At 36.8% G+C, this 24,491-nt stretch overlaps 1 protein-coding gene across 2 annotated transcripts in view; it reads right to left on the bottom strand.

Moving 5' to 3' along the window:
* Positions 1–24,491, bottom strand: part of Prkg1 (protein kinase cGMP-dependent 1) — a 1,051,642-nt gene that overhangs the window by 681,733 nt on the left and 345,418 nt on the right. The gene's annotated exons all lie outside the window — the stretch shown is intronic.

Below are 24,491 nucleotides of genomic sequence, written 5' to 3'. Positions count from 1 at the left end.
CAATTTGTCTTTTAGGATTAGAAGTGAATTTAGTGCATCTATACCTGCTTTGTTTTAGTATAATTGAACATCAGGATTCTATACTTTCAGGCTAATTAAATAGAGTACCGTAATACACTATTTCGTATGTACTCATATAAATGATGTTGCCTTTCTCAGTCTGTTTATCTGTATGTATATATCACCATGCTCATACTGCCCTGTCATCTTTGTAAATTAACTTAATTGATGACTGTCAACGATGGGCAAAACACTGTGCCACTGAATCCTGAAGGGCTCCCTTCTTATTCATGTCCACATTCTTGGAGTCTAGTGGTATGCTTGGTTGTACACTTCCCTTAACCCCTTGTGGATCTGGCTTCTCTGAGCTTTGTGTTTAGATATAAAACAAAAGGCCTATATAAGATGATCTCTGAGGTCCTGGTCCCATTATATTTTAAATGCAAATTTATCTTGAAGATTGAAGGAAACTAAGAATCACCCATAGAGCTGCTCTGAACAAACATATTCAGCTCAAGTGTCATTTTCTGCTGATATATGGCTGTAAGACAGACAGAGAAATGAGAAACATTGTGTCTAAAACCCCAAAGCTAGAAACCTATATCCTGTCTGTATCCTGCGATCATCAGGCATAAGGCTGGCATGTTTTCTTTTGAATTTAGAAAGTATTTGGAACCATGCTGGTCATGGCAGAAGCTGTAGCTAGCCAACGCCTGGTTCTGATCATGTACAGCTGCTTCCCAGTCTGTTGTCCTCCGCCTAGACTCTAATGAACCCCACGCTAGGCCTGCCTGCTGTGGCTTCTGAACAGGGGTGGAGGCAGCAACTCCTCTATTAAATCAGCCTTCTAGTTAATGAATGGGAAGATTGTTGCTGAAGTTTCTTACCAAGTAGAACAAGGAAAGAAAACCTCTCTCACCATGTCAACTGATTTAATTTGTATAAATGAAAAGATGTGTGATGGACGATACTGATCACATCATACAGTTGTATACATTTTCTTTAATTAAACATAGGGTAATGATTAAAATATGTGTATGTTTAGTGTCAGAGTACTCTTCAAGAAGTTACTGTAACCATTGAAGTAAAATAACTTATAAACTTTCAGGAGATGACCATGAACTTGATGTATACTTTTGGAAACAATATAAAAGAAAATCAGATCTAAGATACAACCTAGTTAAAAACTCAAGAAATAAAGCATTTTGAAAAATGCTGTATATAATAGGCCATGGACAAATGTTTGATGAGGGACAGAGAGAAAGAACACAGGCAGGCAGGCAGGCAGGAAGGAAGGAAGGAAAGGGAGGGAGGGAGGAAATGAAAGAAAGAAAGGAAAGGAAAGGAAAAGAGAGGAGAGGAGAGGAGGAGGAGAAATGGATGAAAAATAGGGAGGAAGGGAAGGAGAAGGGGTGAAAGGATGGGGAGGAAGGGATTCGAGGTAAGAAGAAAGAAAAGGAAGAAGGATGGGAAGGAGAAAGGAAGAGGACAAGGAAGGGAGGAAGGAAAGATGGATGAAAGGAAGGAAAGAAGATAAAAAGGAAAGAAGGAAAAATGAGGAAGGGAAGAAGAAAGAAAAAGAGGAAAGCGAAGGACTGTATTCTGTTTAAAACCAAAATGTAAGTACACAATAACCAACCAGGAAGATTTTTTTTTTTTTTGTCAGTTGTGGGGCCTGAACTCTGGGCCTGGACGCTGTCTCTGAGCTCTTCAGCTCAGGTTGAGCACTCTGTCACGTGACCCACAGCACCACTTCTGGCTTTTTCTGCTTATGTGGTGCTGAGGAATGGAACCCAAGGCTTCATGCATGCAAGGCAAGCGCTCTACCACTGAGCCACCTTTCCAGCCCCGGGAAGACTGTTTTTTAATATTCACACTTCTTATGGTAATTTGAATTGGAACTATCATAAAAAAACTAGTAGGAAAAGTATCTCTGAGGTATTAGGAGATTGTTAGGAGTAAGAGACAGTTAGAAGTACCCCTTTGCAAAAGTGACTAGTCTAACACATAAAAAAGGAAAGAGAAAAGAGCAATATAATTTTATCTGAAAGCATCCTTGAAATAAAAGACATTTAAATAGATACCATTTGTTAAGTGCAATTGGTTATTAAGACCTCTATAATCGATTGTTAATTGTTATTTTTATTTAAATATGTTTATGGAAGATGACAGTGCTTCTATAACAATATGTTGTAAATCTAACCTCAGAGATTTGATGAATGCTTCTCTCTAAAAATTTCTTGCCAAAGGAGAGGTTTGGGTTTTTTGTTTGTGTTGTTTTGTTTTGCTTTGTTTTGTTTTGGACTCAGGCTCTCGGGCTCTTTGTGATGTTTTCTCTCAAGGTGTTGCTCTACCACTTGAGCTACAATTCCACTTCCAGTATTTTTTGCTAGTTATTTGGAGGTTAGTATCCTGTGGGTTTGTCTGGAAAGACACTTTTAGGCAATGATTAAAATCATTTTAAACATAGGTAAGTATTCAACTTACAGTTCCATATCAAAATATATGTTTTTTAAAAGCCAAGAAGTTCTTCAAATAGTTTGAAAACAAATACAAAATAGATTGAGATGTAGCTCATATGGTGGAGTAGTTGTTTAGCAAGTTCAAGTCCCTGAGTTCAAACACAAGAACAACAACCAAAAAAAACCCAAAAAACAAACAAACAAAAAACCCTTAGGAAAATATTAGAAAGAAAAACTGCACGTATATTTATTGATATATTGTTATCTGTGATTCACAAATTCGTTAATACTATAAAATATGTATAGGACATAATAAGATGAGTAGATATATCCACTCATATGTTTACATAAATAAAGTGAGTGCCATTCTAAAGGGTCAATGAGAACTGAAAATTCTAGGAGACAAAAAGCTATGTGACCTCTGGTAGGTAATTTGTCTCCCTGGGCTCAGACACTTCAATGCTAAAATAAGAAGGAACTGGCCTATCTTTTATGTAAGGTATTTTCCAACCAGAAAATGCCAAGGTCTCAAATATCTGCAATTTGATATTTCAATTTAGGCACCATTATAATGCTACTGAAAGCAGCAGAAGAATCTTTGTAATATTTTTGGAAAGCATGAGCTCAGGACCAATGCTGTCCACAGAAATATGGAAGATGACACAGCTCCAAATGTTGCAAACATAATATGGTAGTATAATTCAATATGAGGATCACAGTTCAATGTATGTCCTTCTTGCCCCAAGTAAAACTACTGTTGATTTATTCCTAGAATATGCTCTGGGCTAATTATTGTAACTCAAAAATAATTATGGAAATATTAAATATTCCACTGACCTCTGTAAACTATGTCCTGAAATATAAGCTGCTCCAGAGAAATTCTCAGAAATAGTGCTAAAGCCATCACCATAAGATGTGATTTATTTATATTATTTATATTATTCATTGTTGATTTTTATTCATATTCAAGTGTTCCCAATATATCAAGAATATGAAAGGGAACATTTTCTCAGAAATTAGAGAATAAGTTGATCCATTTAGATTACTTAACTAGATGAGAACCACTCGAATCTTCATAGTGAACAGAAGGCTTTGTGGGAAGAAATCTGGAGATAAACATCATCAGATTGGTAAAGAAATAGGGAGGAGGTAATTAGCAAGGATGCCTATTTTTGGAAAAGGGAGAACGAAAAATACAAAGAAATATGAAGAAAGCAAATACCACTTATTCATTGTGATTAGGAAGATGGTTGATTATTGTTTGTCATTCAATAAATCAAAATGTCAAGAGGAAAACTAGAATTTACATTTTCAATTTGAAATTCTTAAGCTACTGTTAAGAAACAGAGAATGGATCATGTTGCTAGAAGGTCTTTGACAGGTAAAGAGATACAGAGTGTAGTAGGCTTTATTTGACAAGCAAAATAAACTCTGTTTGAATAAAGGTGAATAATTATTTCTTTTTCTTTTTGTGATTCATGGTTTGTGTATTCCTCAAGCCAATATTACTTATTTGTGTACTTGTAGAACTGGCATCTTGGGAGCTTTAGAGTTAGCTTGTAAAATACTTTTTCAGAAAAAAATGGTTTAAACAGAGATTACACATTGGTATAATTTTCAAAAGCATCTTCAGTTTTGAATCACCATCCATCTAACCGGAAGCAAAGACTGAACAATTCTTTCAAGCGAAGTTTAGCCTACACTAGTTTTGCTCAAAGATAAACACAATCATGACATTCTGAGACCTCCACTAGATGGCAGCAGTAGGCGTACACGTGGCCCTCTGAAATGTCAGGTCACTGGGGTTTTGTTTTGTTTTGTTTAACTTGAAGAGGAATTTCAGCAGTAGAACCACAGACAAGATGCCTGGAAATGCACACGATTCACGACAAGGAAGAACAGAAAAGAGGGGCTGAAAAAGGAAAGCAATCGCAGAAATTCATGCTGTGAGTGCTGCTATAGTTGGATCAGAGTGTACAAAATGCCCCAAATCTGGCTAAATTCATTCCTTCCATGCACTGTCTCAGCCTGGAGGCTGGAACCCATTCAAGAACACTCCTCTAAGAAGCTGGAGAGCAGAGTGGATGAGGAGAGCCGTAGGCCCATCAAAGCTGGGTGCCAATGGCTTATGCCTGCAGATACCCAGGAATTACCTCAGCTATGGATTCCCACTGGCTCCTCTACCCTACAATTCCCTGGTGCAATCCTTTCCTAATTACATCGACAAAATCGTTTGTTATCACAGAGGGAATGGTTTTGTGAATGAAATTAGCATGGTTAATAACATCGGATTGTCAAGAATAAACTGAGCTGCTTAGGCAAAAACAATGTATGATCACCCCAGTCCCTACCTTTTCTTCAAGAGAACATTTCCAGCTCTCAAAACACTGGTAAGTAGATAAGGTACACATCTCCCTTTTCTCATCTTCTCCATTCAAAACAGGATGCACTGGATAAGCAAATGCTCCCTAAGATTCAATGAATAACAGTGGCTGACACCATTGGGCATTGTCAAAAGATGTCTAGTCCAATTGCAAAATCGCATACCTTTACAGAGGAGGGCTACAAAGGCACAGAGATATTAGCGACTTGTTTAGTATCAACAGAGCAGCAAGAGGCAGAACCAGACAAGCCCCTGACTCCTACACCAGTAGTTTTTCATCAGTGTTTCAATGGGAATCCTGAACACTAAAGTTACCAATACTTCTATTCTGTGAGAATCAAGGACTGAAGAAAAGAATGGAAGAATAGGATTCCAAACATGTTACAGCAGGGGCTTGGTAGACAGAGCGGCAAAAGCGATTACCTGCATGAGACAGGCTCACAACAGTAATGAGAAAAATGTGCAGGGTGACCTGAACCCCATGTACCCCATCTAAAGGAACAAAGCAAGTGGCTTTGGCAGATGGCAGACAGATGGAAAGACCTTCCTTTTTAAACAAAAACCTGGAAATGTGAGTTGTATGTGAGATCTCTCTATAGTTTTATGTGTGAGAGAAAATTGTAAAATTCCATTTAAGCCAGATCAATGTGTCTGTCATTAACCTTTGACCTGCAAACTGCTATGGTTCTCAGATCCTAGATTGTACCTATTCAGATGTGCTACTGATTGTGCTGGTTTAGGAGTTATGAGTTGATCTATTATGCCAACGAAGTTGAATCTTATGATTGGAGGTATGGTCCTATCATCTGCATTGTTCTCAATGGGAACTTTGCTAAAAATGAGGAATCTGGGGTCTAACCACAATTCTGATGAATCTACATGATTCTACATATTCTAAATTTTCATTTTAAATGACAGATTCCAGATGATTCATTTGAGAAATGAATCCAGAGAAGAGACTCTATGCAGAACTGTGCTCATAATTCTAATAGTTTTCCCTTGGCAGACGTAAAAATGTCTATCTACTATCTCATTCTGTAGCCTGCCCAACTTCCAAACTTAGCCTGTCCATCCCAAGGCAGAGGAGCTTAGCTTTGAGGTTTTCTTTTAGTCAGTTGTATGTTTTTTAACAGTTCTGCATCAGGATATGAAGCATTGAAGTTAGGTTTGGGGTAGAGTAGCGCCTTAATTGTGCTGCAATAGTAAACCAGTTTTACTCCAGGGATACCATGAGAAGCTACTTGAAGTTGGGCACTGGTGGCTCATGCCTGTAATCCTACCTACTCAGGAGGCTGAGAGCTGAGGATCGAGGTTCAAAGCCAGCCCAGGCAGGAAGCTCCATGAGACTCTTATCTCCAATAAACCACTAGAAACCTGGAAGTGGCCCTGTGGCTCAAGCGGTAGGATACTTGCCTTGAGCTGAAGAGCACAAGGACAGTGTCCAAGTCCAGAGTTCAAGCCCCACGAACAACTACAACAACAACAACCAAAAGAAGGTACTTGACCACAAATATAATATTGAGCTGGACATCAGTGCCTTGAACCTGTAATCCTAGCTAATCAGCAGGCTGAGATTATCGAGACTGTGGTTCAAAGCCAGCCTGGTCAGGAAACGCCATGAGACTCTTATTTCCAAAGTGCCGGAAATGGAGCTGTGGCTTAATAGTAGAGTGCAAAAGCTCAGGACAGCTCCTGGACCCTGAGTTCAAGCCCCAGAAATCATATATATATATGTGTATATATATATATATATATATATGTATATATATATGTATATATATATATACACATATATATTACACATATATATTATATATACACATATATATATACACATATATATTACACATATATAATTGATTTCTCTCAGAACAATAACCTAGTTAATCTAAAATCTAACCTTCAGCTTCTTTGATTCCACTTCACTGATTTTATCATATATCTGTTTACCTGTCAGCTATCTCTAGCATAAATGTCACTACATTTGCCCACTTGTCTCCACTGTCCTACACAAAGAACATAACATTCCTTTGTCATCTGACAGTCCCAACTTCATTAAAAGCTCTTAGAATGCACTGCTATCTGTTAGGGAAAACCTCATCTCCATTCATTTATTTCTTTCGAGAAAAAAATTGATTAGCCCCAATTCCGCAAAAGCAGTCAATCAATAGATGTTGAAATACAATAATAATAATGACCAGAAAGCTTCATGCTCTTCCTTATCCATAAAGGTTGCCATGGTTACCACTAAAATCTTATTTTGTTTCACTAGTCCTTCAATTCTTTTACATAAGACTCCTCAGGGTTTACTGCTCATCTTTTCTGTCTCCATGATTTCACTGGGGATCAGTAACTCCCACTGATAAAACACACCTGTGTTATGTATCAGTGACTATTTGAATTTAAAATACATTTTTTCTCATGAAACTTAAATACCAAATCATCTAAGCACATGTAAAGAATAGTAATATGAGAGATATAATAAAAAGTACAACCCAAATCTTGGCCTATTGAGTCACACTATCAGAACAGTAGAAAAATATATGTTTTTTTAAAAAACTGTTATAATTTCTTTTAGATTAAGAATGAAATTCCTGCTAAGTGTTTCTGTGACTCAAAGCAATATCTTTTTTCCTCATAATGCCTGCATGAAATTTTTCACTTGGCTTAAGATTCTGGTAATGGAGAACATTAATACACAGTTTCTACAGAGAGCATGTCAGTCTTCTAGATCATCCAATCATATTTCCAAAGGACCACTCTAATGTGTGTGTCTCCCAGGTTTTAATCATCCTCTACTTTTGTTTCTTTTCAAGCATGCTTTTGGCATCACCTTTTAAAATTGCACCTCTGTGTGTTAATCTCATTCAACAGACGACTTTATTTATTATAATGTGTCCATTTGTTTTAAAATGCCTATTATGACAAGTGATATTGTTTTGTTTGTGGCACAAATGAGCCAAAAATAAAACCTTTTAAAAATTAGGATTAAAAGTAAAAGCGTGTTTGGGGAAGTATAGTAAGTAAATAATGGCACATTATTTTGAAAGATGGTAATGATGAAATACTGAAGCCTGGGAAACAATGCCAGAGTGTTTTTCAAGGTAAAAGCTGAAAACAAGTTTAGTAGATTGTTCTAAATGGCATTATCTCTTAAAATCTAAAACACAGACCCATCATTTTACAATCTAACAGTATGTGTTGCATCAAGTGATCTTACTAGAAAGGCTGAATACTAAGAGGTAAATTCTTCTGCAAAGCTGGTTTCTTTTGAATTCTGAGAAACTTGACCTTCTTCAAAACCTTAACTAAAGAATTACTAAGGACAGAGACCTGTGGGTCATGGCTAGAAGGGCAATAAACTGACATGATACTAGTGAGCTTGAAACCAGCCATCTGTCATCCTCAACACTGTGTACCGTAGGTCTGTACAAGCTTTACTGCGTGTTTTCTCATAAAAATCCTGAAAAGTAGATACTTAACCCTATTCTATGTAAAACAAGATTAAATATTATGACCTGGCTCTCATAATATCCAAGCTGTGGAGGCAGAGTTTAATACCATATCTCTGTAATGACAAGCCACAACAATACTTTGCAATGTATTTTGAATTATTTAATCAAAATTAATTTTTTAAATAATTGTATTCTTTAATCACTAAATACACCTAGATTCACAACATGGGAGGCTGACTCACAAATGTAGAACTTTTCATTTATGTCTCTAAAGTTTAGCTCATATCAGACACACTGACATAATTTCTTGAACTCATTGATGCAGAATTTTACATTTTACCTTTCTACTATGTATCTATGTATCTAATCAATGTATCTTTCTATCTACCACCTATCTGCCATATATCTATTTATCTATTATCTATCCACACCTATGGATCTATGTAACTATGTATTATGTATATATCTATATATCTATCTATGTATCTATCATATATCTATGCATTTATGTGTGTGTATGTATGTATGTATGTATGTATGTATGTGTCTGTCTATCTAGCTAGCTAGCTAGCTAGCTACTTTGCAGCACTAAGGATCCAACTCAGGTCCTCAGATGTGCTAGTAAGTACAGGCTGTCACTGAACTACATTCTCAGTCCCATGACTATATTTTACAAAATAGTAACAAATCCCAAGAAAGCAAAATCTACATGATACAGGTAAGTAATTGTCAATATTTTATAACTAATGATCCCCTTTTTGCTCACCTGTGCAATCTTAATAGGTCGAAAAATACATCAAGCCAAATTGTGACCAAGTGGTGAAGGAGGTACATTTGATACTAGCTTCACCATGCATGTGAGACAGCACGCGTACTAATTAAAGCCACAGAATGCTGAAGGCCATCAAGAAAAATAACAGAGTTACTATCTACTTGCTTCAGATCTTCCTTTCCTCTGCTGGCCAATGGCTATAGGAGTTCTTTACAGGGATTTGTAGAGATCAAATTCCAGGAATCATAATGTATGCACTTTGTTCTTAGCAGTGATCTGGCACATCATACATATTCAATAAATGGATTCTACTATTGAGAAACAGCACAAGGACAAGGACATGGGCTGTTAGGTCAGACTGCCTGGACTATTTGTCGTATTGACTATGTGACCATGGGCAAGCTGGTCAACTTTCCTGGGCCCTATCTGTAAAACATGTCTTGTTGTCAGGTTATTTTATTAATTTCTTGAGATAATTGAACTAGTACATATGGAATCCTTAAGCTAATATCTAATAAATATTAGCAATTGTTATTCATTATAATTCTGAATTCTGGTCTAATCTTTATATTGCTTGAATAATTAGATTAATGTCATATCTGACCATTGTAATTGTTAGGTATTTTAAAACCAAATAAAAGTGTAGAAAAGAATTATGCAGTGGGCCTGCATTCTCATAATACTACTTTTTTTTTTTGTAAATGCTGAAAGCATGTTGTAAATGCCAAGAATAAAATCACCAAGTTGAAATATTTTATAGTAACTCTAAAATGTACTTATGTTGGTGTTCCTAAACACATTTGGTGTTAGTAACATCATGGGGACATAAAGTTGATTTTTTAAATTACATAATTTATGGGTTTGACTTATTTTTACCCTGGGCAACCAGACAGACTTAGAGAAAGTTACAATCTTCTTTCTCACATTCCCTCCAGATGACTCCAGTTGAGAGTTTTTCATTTTTTTATTTGCTACCCATGTTTTAAGCAAAACTTATGTCTCAGATGACAGGGGAGTTAAGCCTGAAACATTAGCTGCACTATTTATTCCATGGTGTTGAGAGTGTAGAACCCAGACCACCTGGCCAGGGTGAGGATTCCAGCAAAGGTTATTTTTGCCTCTCAGAGATGCTGCCTTTCAGTACTTTCTTATTCATCCTTTCTGATCAACCTATCAGTCTTATTAGCACCACCTTCATTCAGCAGTCACAATATTCCTGCTGTTTGCTGGAGAAGGAGACAGAGAGGTAAATATGATGCTGAAGTGAGAGCTGCCAGTGTTGGGACATCAACCTTGCTCTAGAAGCAGCCTCCATGATGAGAATTGTGCAGACTTTTGCTGGAATTTTCAAAAAGCCACAAACACTGAATATTCTTAACTCCTTTTCAAATAAGGAAATTGAGACCCGAAAAATCAAGTAACTTGTTCATAGTCACAGAGTCACTATGTATCACAGGGAAGATTCACAAGTAAGTCCTACTGACAGTCGTGTTCTTAGTGCATGCATTCGCTACACTTTCTCTCCTTCAAAGTCACATGTTGAAGGGTATGAGTCTTCTGATTATCAGTTGAGCAAAACAACCCCAAAATTTAGCAAAGAAATACCAATGAAGGAAATACATACCCAAGGTGCCCACTGTGATCTTTAGTTTACAGAACAATATTTTCTTTATTCTGATTTGCCATTTTGTCTGCCATGAATATTTACTCTGAACCATATGCAAATACAATTTTAAATTAAACATATGTTTATTTAATCAATATACGTTGGAAATGAACTTTACAACTTTGCAGGGGGGAGGGGAAATTACGGGGGATGGAAAGTGGGAGAAAAATGAGGGAAGGTGTAAGTGTTCAACAAGAAATGCACTTACTACCTTACATATGTAACTTTAAACCCTCCGTACACTACCTTGACAATAAAATTAAATTAAAAAATGATGACATGATAATTAAAAAAGAGAGAAAACATTTCTACTTGTGTTTGTGTATACATGAGGAACACAAAAGATTGTTTTGAAGCAATAAGAAACAATCACAACAAAATTAAGCGAACGACTGCAACAACAACAAAAAATCCTTTGAAAACTTGTTGCATTTGTCTAATGCCTGAAATTCAGGAGGCTTAGATCCAGAGGATAGAAGTTGGAAACCACCCCAAGCAGTAAAGTTCATGAGATTCCACCTCCAAAAAGTTGGACTAGAAGGGTGGTTCAAGTGGTAGAGTGCCAACTAAGTCCTGGCAAAAACAACCAACAAGAAAAGGCCCTTTGAGCTCCAGAGAAATGCATCATTTAATGTGGAGTGACAAACATTCTTTATCACTCTCCACTGGGAACAATCTTACTTTCTCAATGCTTTGCCAACTATCTATGTCCTTTGCCAAGTTTTAAAATTCTGTAGAACCTAGATTACAAATCTTGACTCATTGAGGGAGACACCATTTTAGAAATCGCTATACCAGACAACCACCAGATATGCCCTTTATTTCCTCTGTTTCTACCCTTCCACCTCCCACTTCCTTTTTTCCCACTCCTTTCCCTCCTTCCCTCCCTCCTTTCCCTTACTTCTGGCTATACTTAAAGGATTCCATTTAAATGTATAGGATGGCCAAAATGCACATTCTGAATTGGCGATGTAAAGCTAGATACTGTATACTTCAATAATCTTGATTTCCTACCTCAGCCATTTCACAGAAAAGAAACAATGCAAATTCTCTTTTAGCTACACCATTGTATCTCTAGATAAGTTAAATGCCAACCTCTACTCTTAGGGCCATTTTATACAATATTATCTTGATCAAAAGATATTAGATTATTTTAAGACCTTCATTTTTTTTTCTTAAAGCTCTACTGATATATTTCTGAAGATTGTACGCTCCCTTCTCTCCTGTCTCTGTCTCTGTCTGTCTGTCTATCTGTCTGTCTTTCTCTCTCTCTCTCTTTCTCTTTCTCTCTCTCTCTCTCTCTCTCTCACACACACACACACACACACATGCTTCATATTTAATCAGCATTGGATAATCAGTGTTTCATAGTATGCTAAACCTGCTAGAGTCCAAGTATGGGACTATTTCATAGTGTGATAAAAATTGAAACAAACGCTGTCATTTTAATTATATATCATTCATAGCTACTAGTATCAGATAATGACATACTCTTTTCTGTTAAATACAGAGCAAGAGGTTAATTCCAAATCAAAACTAATATTATACTTCATGTTATTTTTTTCTTTTATTTCAGTAATGCCATCATATCTCCCCCACTACAAGTACTGTTTGTTCCAGCAACATTGCAGTAGTTGGTTTTAGATCCATGCCCTTCCTTTAAAAGCAAAATTATCCCTGATCAGCTTCTTCATACTGACTCATTGCCATAAAATATGGTCATAAAATATTCAGGAGAAGCATATGGGTGAAGGGCTTTGTTTGTTAGGCCTGAAAGAGAAAGATTTAGGTAATTTCACTCCTAGTCAGAAGAGAGAGTGACAGAAAAGGGATCAAAGTTAGAGTTGAAGTCCATTAAGAAAGTGCTAACTGTTATCTAAAGTAGAGGCATCATCAGATATAAATAGCTAGGATGTACGAGTTTTTGAGGAAGCTTCTTCTCCCTTGGTACAACCCTAAATGATGCACAGGTACATGTACACAGATATCGATGCATACCTAAAGTGGTGAGTGCAAACATGATTTCAATGTTTTGTAACTTTGAATTTCAGGTTATTATTTGCTTAATCATATATAATCCCTTCCTTATCATTACCACTAAAGGAGTTGATTAAACCCTTTGGAATTCAATTACTTTGAATTCAAGATTATTTTAAGAAATTATCTGTGTACTTCTAAGAGGTTTTTTTTAAAAAAAAAAAGTCACTAAGGTCAAGTACCGGTGGCTCACGCCTGTAATCCTAGCTACTCAGGAGGCTGAGATCTGAGGATTGGGGTTCACAGCCAGCCTGTTCAGAAAAGTCCCAATGAGACTCTTATCTCCAATGAACCACTCAAAAACCAGAAGTGGTGCTGTGGCTCAAGTAGTAGAGCACTAGATATAAGCACAAAAAGGCTCAGGGACAGTGCCCAGGCCCTGAGGTCAAGCCCTACAACTGACAAAAAAAGAAAAAAAAAAAAAAAAGAGAAAGAAATGTACTCATTACCTTACTCAGGTAACTGTAACCCCTCTGTACAGCATCTTTACTATAAAATAGAAAAAAAAATATTGTCTACAAAATTCACCAAGAATATCCAAAATAAACATATAACTATTAAAATATTTGTAAAGAATTTTAAAATCATTTCTTAAATTCAAAACCTTTATTTTCTTATTCATATAATGTAGGTTATCATATTTGTTTTTCTATGTCAGGAAAATTATATACTATACGACAACTTCACTTCTTTATATTTCTTTCTGGGTACACTTTTATAGGATAGGTATCAAGCAAGATCTGAATCTATTGTTGGAGATGCCATCAAAACATAAAATAGAAGCATGCCATATAAACAAAGCAAATATAGTGTTTAATTAATTAGTTCATTAATTTATTAGTTAATTTTTTGTGAAGAATCCTAGTACTAAACTCAAGAGATTCCTTGCAAGAGAGCTTCCTGCTTCATCTAGAGAATTCTGGGTCTCAGTACAATTAACCTGGTCCTTCCTGATTTTGTTGAGAAGCAGGCTTGCAATCCATGGTAAAGATCTATCTTCAGTACATCAAGACGCATTCATTCTCCTCCGGCATCACTCTGCATTGGTATCAGATCCTAGAGATATGATTTAGTGGGACAATGAGGAAATCCACATGCTATAGGGAAGAAAGAATTTGAAATGTGAACAGACCTACCCATTTCCTTTGGGTGAAGGTTTATTTCCTTAAGAAGGAGAACTTGAATGATCTATAAAGTTTTTGAATGAGTATTCAAAGAAACAGCTGTTGACAACAAATTGATTTCATTGGTTGAGCTCAACAGTAGCAGGCAGGGGGCCTGGAGTTGCTGTTTGCTGCTGTGCTCACCCACCAGGGTAGTTAACATCATTAAGACAATTTGAGAATGCCTTAAGGGAGAAATGGAGGGAAGCTAGGATTTCTGCAGAGGAAGGAGGTAGAGAAGTGGAGCTTTGCAACAGGGCACTCCACAAGACTTAAACCGAGAAAGGAACAAACAGCAGGGTAGATGACAAAACACAGTTTGCTACCTTGACAGGCCTGTTGCAAAGGAAGTATCTGATTATTTTTAAGGTCCAATCATACAATGTCTCTTCTAGTACACTGAGCACACTGTGGAACTTGCCACCTTGCTCTGTAGTTCATGCAGATGCTACATGAGTTGAAACCCAAGTGGTTTCTACCTCCATTTACTATGTGTGTGAGCAATCTGGAGCCTTTGCATCCTTCCACATACCTTTTATGGGAACAAGCTTATCTAATGTCAAAACATATGATCAGAGAAGCAGGATGAGACACAAGTGCAGGAAACTGCTGTCTCCAAGAGTCAAATATTTAGATCCCAGTAAAAGGTTGCCAAAGGCTTCATTTCCTGAATACGCATGCCAGATGTACATGTCTGGGGATCAAATATCTGATATGGTTTTAAATTCAATTCTTCAGCTTGCATGGTTTACATATTTCAAATGTCTTGTGTGTGTAAGTGGAAGAAAGTACTTATAGCTGAAACATGTTTTTAAAGATGAGTTTCTGTAGTGGCTATCTCTGCTTTTGCTTAACAAGTGAAATCTATCTGGGACTGTTTAAACACATAGATAGAGACTTCTTTCCAAAAGAAATTATTCCTCCAACACAAACAGGAAAAAAGGAGCCTCTTGTAATCCCACTGATGTCTTCTCTGGTATCTAAAATATGAAGTGAGCCAGCAATGGTGGCACATACTTACAATCCCATAACTCAGTAGAATGAGGAAATAAGATCTGGGGTTCAAGACCACGCTTGCCTACATAGCTATATAGAAAGACCATATATGGAAACATCATAATCTTAATCATAATCATAACAATAATAATATAAAAATAAAGTACAAAATATTTTGTACTTTATTTGGCACCACATTTTAGAATGATGAATGATGAATGATAGATATACAAAAATAAATACTTTCTAAATGCCTTCTGGTTAAGCAAAGCAGATTTTCAGATGTTTGCAATTTCTAAAATCATGATCCTTTCATCATCCTTTTAGAAGACTTCCTTATCAATATTGAAGTGTTTGCCCATTGATTGTAGTTAGAACTCAATAAGTACTTAATGGTTATTTTTCTTTAATAAATTCTCTACGGGAAACACAAGAACAGTAAGTCCCATCCTTGCTATATTCTTCAGTATATAGATGGTTCTTGGCTCCCAACTGATTTCCTAAAATGCTGCAAAAGTTACAAATCTGCAAGAGAAAAAGTAAAGAGGTAGGAGCAGACATCTTTTCTCCCTGGCCATTAGTGTGCACTTAACAAAAATAGGACTTTCTTCCTCCAAGATTCTTGCAAAGGTTTAAGATTGAAAGAAGCCGAGTTCCACTTACATGACTACAACATAGCAACACTCTTTAATGATCATAGCAAGAGAAATAACCTAAGAAACCCTGCCACTTGTCCAAGCCACCAACATTTACAGGTGTTGGAAACAAGCACTTTAACTCAAGCAACTGAGCTGGATTCCAAAATGAAATAGGGCATTATTACCATGTTGACCTGTTTATCCATGGGTCAACCCTTTTCCTTCATACCACCTTTAGTTAATTTGTCCTTTCCACTTCAGACCAAATTTGACCAGGTTTGGCTAAGTTTATTTCCTAACACTTGCAATAAGAAATATTTTGGCCTCTGTAACAGACAATCTACAGATCTACAGATCTACTTCTTTATAACTTACTTTGAATCTATGAAGTTTATAAACCACGTTATGAATTACATTTATTCAAATAATAATTTAACATCAATCAAGATGCATTGTATTCATATACTGCTCTGCAACACAGCAACTCCTTTGCACAATTGCTTAAAGATAATAATATATAAATTAAAATAATATAATAATATAAAATAATAATATAAAAATTAAAATATTAACTTAAAGGAACACCTTTATATCGTGGAACTGGTTAAGCATGAGGTCAACTTTATTTAGACATATGATAATGCCAAAAGAGAAGTGTTGGTGAAGATTTAAAAAACTATTTGGTGCATCATTTACAGAACCATTATTTAAAAAAACATTTATTAGCATAAATTAATTGCACAAAGGGGCTTCATTGTGATATTTATTTATTTATTCAATCATTCATTTATTTTTGTTGGCTGTTGGGCTTGAACTCAGGGCCTGGGCACTGTCTCTGAACTCTTTTGCTTAAGGCTAGTGCTCTACCACTTTGAGTCACAGCACCACTTCTAGTTTATTGAGCAGTTGATTGGAGATAAGAGTCTCGCTGGGACTTTTTTGTCCTGGCTAGCTTCAAACCACAATCCTCAGATCTCAGCCTCTTCAGTAGCTAGGATTACAAGTGTGAGCCATTAGCACTCATCTAAAGATCAGTCTTTATGGTCCCAAATATCTGCTTGTTTATCTTTGCTACAACAGCACTATGTACTAACATATGTTAGAAAAATCATTATAGGACCTTCATATTTAAGAGAATGATAAGCATGAGAGCAGAGAACATCCAGAGACTTGGATAAAAGACAGGAAATATTACTAAGAGCTGGGGATGCAGTTCATTGATGTAAAACACTTCCCTAGCACGTGCAAGGATTTGGGTCGAATTCCTCAGCACCACAAAAAAAAAAAAGCAAATGCAACTAAAGAACAACAAACACACAAACAGACGGCAAATGGATTTACAGGAAGTGACATTGATTTAATTAGCTGGATTGCTCTGATAATATATAAAATCAAAAAGATTCATTTTCCTTCTGTAACTACTATAAAGATGCCAATAATGAAAGAAAAGCATATAGGTTATAGAAACTGAGAGTTAGGAAAAATAGTTTGTACAGATCAACTGATCACCCATAGTTGCACTTCCTTCATTATTTCTTTGCCCTGTGTTCTTGTCAACAAGTTTGCTGTTGAGGAGCTCACCTTCTTAAAAAATGAAACAAGCAGCTCAACAAAAGGACTTACTAAAAAGGAGAGTTGGAGCCAGGCACTGTGAGTGGCTCAGCTACCAGTTACTAATCAGGAGGCTGAGATCTGAGGATCTCAGCTGGAAGCCAGCCCAGACAGAAAAGTCCCTGTGAGACTCATCTCCAACTAAGCACTAAAAAACTGGAAGTGGTTTTGTGGCTCAAAGTGATAGAGCACTAGCCTTGAGCAAAAGAGCTCAAGGACAGTATCAGGCCCTGAGTTCAAGCCCCACTACCCCCACACCCACCCCCACAAAAAAAAAGGAGAGCTGAGTTCAACCTTGACTCTATTACATAAATAAATTCTTGGAAAACTTTCTGTTCTTCTGATATTCATCCTTAAATAAGGATAACAATTTATATATTTTGTTGAAGGAACAATGAAATACTTTGTGTTAAACATAGTATCTTGCAAAGTCAACAAATGTTAATGATTACTTTCGAGGTTAGTCCTATATTGACACATCTCAGAGACAGCTAAGTGTCTTAGAAAGGAACATTTTATATTTCTTCAGATTTCCCAAGTGTGACTAATTTGCAATACTAAGTATTTCAGAGTAATAATATTAATATGCCAATGTAGCTTGCATGTAGTATTTCTCTTTACCAAGCACTAAACTTTCAACTTATTTGGTGGATTAATTAGAAAATTGAGCTCTGAACAGCTATCACTGTGAATAGGAAAAGTTTATCCAAAAGAGATCAAAAGTGATCTCTATCTACATGGCATGTGCTAGCAATCAGTAGGTCTGACTTCCATTCAGGCGGATGTATTGAATGCAAAGCCTTGTTAATATTCTCTTGGTTTACTATAATTGAGCATATTCCTCCCCTTTTCTCAGATGGCTATTCCATGGGCAAATAATTACTTAATTTCTGAGTAGTGGTTAACTTTGCATTTTGATCACCTATAAAACCTGCCATTTAGTAATGTGGTTAACCTTGTCAAGTGTATACTCCCTTTTATAATATACATCTCCTGAGAGGCCAGCCTGGATTCATAACATAAAGAAAGTTGACCTTGCAATTCACCATCAAGGATGCAATATTCTGAGCTTTCACCCCAAAGAGTCATTATTTTAACTAATAAGACATTCATGTTTGCATCTCTGCTAATAGTAAAAGCTACCTACACTTCTAGGCTAGAGTTTCCAGCTACTGGAACAGTGTGAATAGGTTACATAGATTCATTTACACATTGATTTAATAGTTACCTGCTTTCCTCAAATACCAAGAAGGAGGAAAAATAATAAGTAGAATAATAAACATAAATGTGAATGGTTAGACCAGCACTAGCTATATCTGTATTGTCCTTATTTTATGATCACTAATACTTTTGTAGCACTTCATAGCTTAAACATAAGAGTGGACACTTACAATTATAGGTACAAAAAACAAAGATGTTTGGGAATCCAAGTGGTCTAAATAAGCAGTGTTGAGGGTTTTTTTTTTGCCTCCAGGATACCTCTTTCTTTCTTTCTTTCTTTCTTTCTTTCTTTCTTTCTTTCTTTCTTTCTTTCTTTCTTTCTTTCTTCTTCCTTTCTTTCTTATTGTGAAAATACAGTACAGAGGGGTTACAATTACATGGGCAAGGTAATGAGTACATTTCTTATCAAGCATTGTTGCCTCCTCCTTTGTTTCTCCTTACCATCCCTGCCCTCCCATCCCCCCGCCCCGCACCCCTCCCTCCTACCCCTTGGCAAAAGTTGTAAAGTTCGTTTTTGGACATAATGTCTTGTACATCTCATTGTTGCAATGGGTCCCCCTGTATCCTTAGTTAAACAATTTTTTGTCTGTTGGTTTTGGCACAAGACTCATTTTTTGGCACCTTGAACTTAAATGTGCATAGAGCGAATATTAATATAAAACACAAATCAGTATGTGACTCAAAAAGGGGAAAAAAACTTTAACACTGAGAAACCCTTCGAGTATGTCTATTTTTGTGTTTAAAGCATCCTAGAAAGACACTTCTGATTCCTTTTATAAAGACTTAATTATGAGAGGAAGGGGACATTTGACAAAGGAGGGTGTGGACTGAGTCAGAGGGACTCATTGTGCTTCTAATACTGCTTTCTTAAGTGAAGGATAAGGTGAAAATTAAATCACCAAGAAAGGGAACTGTAAAGAAACCAAGTAAGACTTTAACAAAGGAAGCTTGAAAATACTTTAAAACTATGATAGAGAACATTCTAAGGGACAGGAGAGGAAAAAATTTGTTGAGAAAAAGTGGTAGTCAATATAGAGAACTAACAAAGGAAGATAGAACTACACAGAAGCATACAGCTAGGAATGAAAGCATCACCGAGGGTGACTTATTCCACTTCCTCCCTCCAAGCACAGGAGAGCAAGGTCAGTCCCTTGCTAAGCTTGCTTTTTCCAAATGGCAGCCATCGGCCAAAATGGCTGTTCAGCATTGGACATGTGCCAATGGGAGTTCACATAGGATCTAAATGGAAGCTATGCATGGATTTTAGCCCATCACAAACAGAAGACAAAATATTATGTTAATGATTTTTGGAAATAATATTTTAGATCTCTTACTTGGCTATAGGATATATAAAAGGATATAGCATATACTGTCATTATATTTGATAGAAGTGCTCTCTTTCTTTTGCTGTCTTTAGACTGTTAGTCTGTAAAGCAATTTACTCATGAATACTTTTCCATGTAAAAATATTTATAGGGGTCTGTCTCAAAGTTAGTGAACATATCGTTGCTCTGTTGCATGGTTTTCCCTTAGTTATTCTTATACTTGAATGAAATGGAAATTGTTATCCCTACCCATCTTTATAGATCTGAGGAAAGCCACTAATTGAAAATAGTACCATGAGCTCCCTAGTCCCTTCTCTTAATACACACTACAGATAAAGCCCAGTGATAGATGAGAAAGATGTATAAGAAAATTGGTCTTGGAAAATATGAGATAAGAAACACTACAAAAAACTAACGAGGGGCTAAACCGTCTCAGAATTCACATTTAAACAGAAACTCATTCACTCATTTCTACCTGCAATTGGTTCTCTCTGTGCTGAATTCATTCACAAGTCTTCAGTAAAGGCTTGAAAAACATTTGTTCCTTTATTCATTTGTACATTTGGGTTAGTAGAACTCCAAAATTTCTGTGAATTTAAGTTTATATTCATTGCACTTGTTTTATGGTATTGAACTAAGCATCACTCTCACTGTGAGCTCATCTCCACTATCAGTGTAGCGTCTCCTAATTTTAGCATTTAGGTTTCAACATAAAAGGTTATTGCCTCAGAGAGCCTTTCTTGGGCCACAATCCTATGCTACTTCCTCCATTTCCTTACGTTGAGGTAGTCTTCCCTTGTTTGTATTCTTTTCTTATTGATTGATTAATTTTCCCTGAAAAAGTGGAATCTCATGGGAGAAAGGGTCTTGACTACCATCTTCATTCTTCTCTCTCCTAGCTAGAAGGGAACTTAGCACATAGTAGAGACTCAAGAAATAATAAGGAAATGAATTAGACCTGGTTCTTAACTATAAATGACTGAGAATGATTGGCTAATGTAACAGAAAATGAATTCATTACCTAAGATAATTGCCAATGAAAGCTGGAGAATCAGATGTGAAAATGTAGTGGAAAATGAAGGCAGCCACGCAGCCAGTAGCCCTACAGTCCAAATCACAGCACAGAACTCCCCCCTCCCGTGAGGATGCCTTTGCCCCTAGCCTTTGACATTGTATGTCAACAGCACTAGATTTAGATATTGATGGACTGAAGTTGTTTCATTGCTACCCCTAGAAACTGGATACTGCTCTCTCACTTGAATCATCCTCAAAAAGAATTCCACACGGACCCAACTCTCTAGGTCACAAGCTCCATATTTAAAATTTAGAAGGTGTAGTCTGATTGCTAAAACTCAGGATATGGGGCTTATACTCTACATACTATGAAAAATGATAGTGAAAACATAATTAACCTTTCTTCCTTCTACAAAAGGAAAGCAACTCTTCTTGTGAGCAGGAGCCTCTCTTCACATAAAGGGTTTCAGATACTCAAAAGAATGTTCTCTATAATCTTCATTGCTTCTTCCTCTAACAATTTAATGTTCTACAGCCAAATTTCTTAATTTATAGTGAATTTCCAAATGATAGGTAGCGTTCTATATTAATCATGGTTCTTTAGGAAAATACATCTAATAAGCTATATGTGTGTGTGTGTGTGTGTGTGTGTGTGTGTGTGTATACATTAATTTATTATAAGGAATTGGTTGAAGTGATTTCTGGAAACTTAGAAGTCCCAGCTGGCAAACTGGAGATCCAGACAAGCAGAAGAGCACAGCTCTACTCAAAATCCAAAGAACTGACAAACAGGAGGGCTAATAACGTTAAGTTCCATTCTGAAAACTGGCAGGCCTGAGAACCAAGAAGAGCCTCTGTTTCAGTTCTATCTAGAAATCAGGAAAGACTTAATGTCCCAAGGAAGTCAAATCAAAGGAATCCCTCTTTCCTGTAATTAGTTGGTTGAGATCTACTCATATCAGGAAATAAAGCAATAAGCGTTACTTAGTTTATTGAGGTAAATGCTAACCTCATTTCAAACTATATTCACAGGCACCCAGAAACCTATTAAATGTCCAGGCACCCAGAGCCTAGTCAAATTGAAATATAAAATTAATCATCAAACATGCTATTCTGGGGACCATCAACAACCCATATAGACCTTAAATATTTCCCTCAATTGGCTCTTCAGTTCCTTATAGAGCTTTTTAATCCTACCTTTGATCCCTGAATGAATATTGTAACCTTAAACATGCACAAAACAGACTAGAGTAATAGCAGGTTCAGAACAGTGGGGGAAGGTCTGTAAAGCTGTCGTAATACATGTTCCAGGGCTATCATTTAGGTTGATATATCAACTGCTGCCAATAGAGTAACATAGAAACCACACACTCATTTGCAAACTGAAACTCAGGCAGTCCTGAGTTAGAAACACATTCTGCCTTCGAGGAGGAGCGAGACATCTGATTCATGGTAAGCCCTGCCAAGGTACAGCTGGTGAGCCAAATGGCTCCCTGCCATTTAACCCTGAGAAACAAGGAAAGGCAGTGGCAGGTTAGGTAAAAGGATAAAAGGCTTATTAGAAGAAGAAACTTGATTACTGCTGTGAGTTTAATTATATCCCCTCTGTTCGAATCCAATCAATATTTAAAAGCAACAAAGGAAACAATTTCCGGAGATGTTTCTTGGTTTTTAGGATGGTCAAAATTTGTCCTACAGCAACAGTCAAAGGAAGTCAGAGAAAACCTTCAAGTATGAAGAAATGCACACAACTAAAGCTCAACTGTCCCCTCTAACTGTCTAGCAATCAAAGGCCAAGTCCAGGATCCCTAGGCAAGAGGAAATCATACTTGTTCGATGTGTCCTAGAGACATTACAGCCAAGGTTTTTAGTGCTACTGTGAAAGGTCAACAATTCCACATGATGTTTCTGTCGTAGGCAACTGAAAGCAAATCTTAGACATTAAAAACAGGTTCTTAGAAAATATTTGTAACCATGGACTGGCAACATTGGCTCTAAAGGTCTTGGGCAGGTTCGAATTCTAGATTACTGAATCTTTAAGTCAAAATACTACAAACCAGAGCCAGAAGGAGGATGTAGTAAGTGAGCACTCACTTTGGCCAGAAAATGTTCACAATTGTGTCCACATTGAGACTGGACACTTTGAAACCTAGATTCTGTTTTTGTATGGTATTTTGATATTTAACTTATTATGGATATTTTGTATTGCTTTTTAAAATAGTCATGAAAAATAGCACCTTTCGTGAATACGGAGTTTGGGTAGCCACTTACATTGTTTTTTCCATCCAAGTGATATCACTGGGTTCACCCTAATCCTATTCCTGCCACTCACTTGTTGGAATGAAACTACTCCAAATGTTATCTTGCCGTAAATATGCACTACCAATACTCACCAAAATCTTACATTTGGTAAGAGAATTATACCTATGATCTCCTTTGCTCTGACAATATTTCCATGTAGGTGTTATTTTCCCATTTTATGACTAAGTATCCAAAGCTCCATAGCTAAGATAACACAGCAAAGTCCCAACATGGACTCCACTGTGCACCTTAGCAGTCCACATTGCTAATCACTATGTACACATTTGACAAGATTCTGTTAAAGGAACCTGCTTTTCATTGCCTCTGGTGTCTTGCAAAACTTCTTTCCTTATGGTTTATTTACTAAATTAAGAAGAATATCCAAACACAAGTTATCACCTCTCCTGCAAGAATCAAACTCTGATGACAATGATTAAATAACTTTACTTATCTGGATTAAAAATTATCACTATAGGGCTGGGAAGGTGGCTCAATGGTAGAACGCCTTGCATGCATGAGGCCCTGGGTTTGATTTCTCAGCACCACATAAGCAGAAAAAAAAAGCCTGAAGTGGTGCTGTGGCTCAGGTGGTAGCCCACTAGCCTTGAGCTGAAGAGTTGAGGGACAACGCCCAGGCCCAGAGTTCAGGCCCCATGACTGGACCCCCCCCAAAAATATATATCACTATAATAAATCTGTTCTATCAGGACAAATTGAAATTATTTAAATATAATTCATAAGAATTTTTTAAGGGCTGAGAAGGTGGCTCAGTGGTAGAGCGCTTGCCTTGCATGCATGAGGCCCTGGGTTCGATTCCTCAGCACCACATAAGCAAAATAAAAAAAGCTGGAAGTGGCGCTGGGGCTCAAGTGGTAGAGCGCTAGCCTTGAGCTGAAGAGCTGAGGGACAGCGCCCAGGCCCAGAGTTCAGGCTCCACGACCGGACCCCCCTCCCCCCCCCCGTAAAAAAAAAGGAAAGAATTTTTTAAGGGGAAGTGTCCAATTTAACCAATATTGAGTAACTAAGTAAATTTCAGCAGAAAATTTTGGAAACTACACGGCAAAAATACTTAGATTTGTATAGTTATGGAAATCTTAATCTTCTGCAGGACAGGAATTCTCCTGTCATAGCTGTCTTCCTCAAAGACTGTCTAGCTTTCCTTTCAACCACAATAAAATTGTGCCAGGCATATGATCAATATCTTTACACATATCTCAACACTATTCTTCAAAAAGCACACCACCACTGCTAGGATTATTATACCTGAGTAGACTCATCTCATAGTGAGACAATACATCTACCCAGTCCTTTAATTTTTCCACTTTTTGCTTAGCTGATCAATTTTTATTTTATTTTAATTATATTGAGTTATAGTTTTCTGTTACTGTGCTACTTTCTATAACTCTTAGAAGCAATATTATCCAATCTAGAGATACTGCTAAAGGAA

This window comes from Dipodomys spectabilis, unplaced genomic scaffold, assembly GCF_019054845.1.
Source record: "Dipodomys spectabilis isolate Male_0828 unplaced genomic scaffold, ASM1905484v1 ptg000125l, whole genome shotgun sequence".
NCBI classification, from domain to species: domain Eukaryota; kingdom Metazoa; phylum Chordata; class Mammalia; order Rodentia; family Heteromyidae; genus Dipodomys; species Dipodomys spectabilis.
Note: the sequence above shows the minus strand (reverse complement) of the source record. Positions and strands in the feature narration are given on the sequence as shown.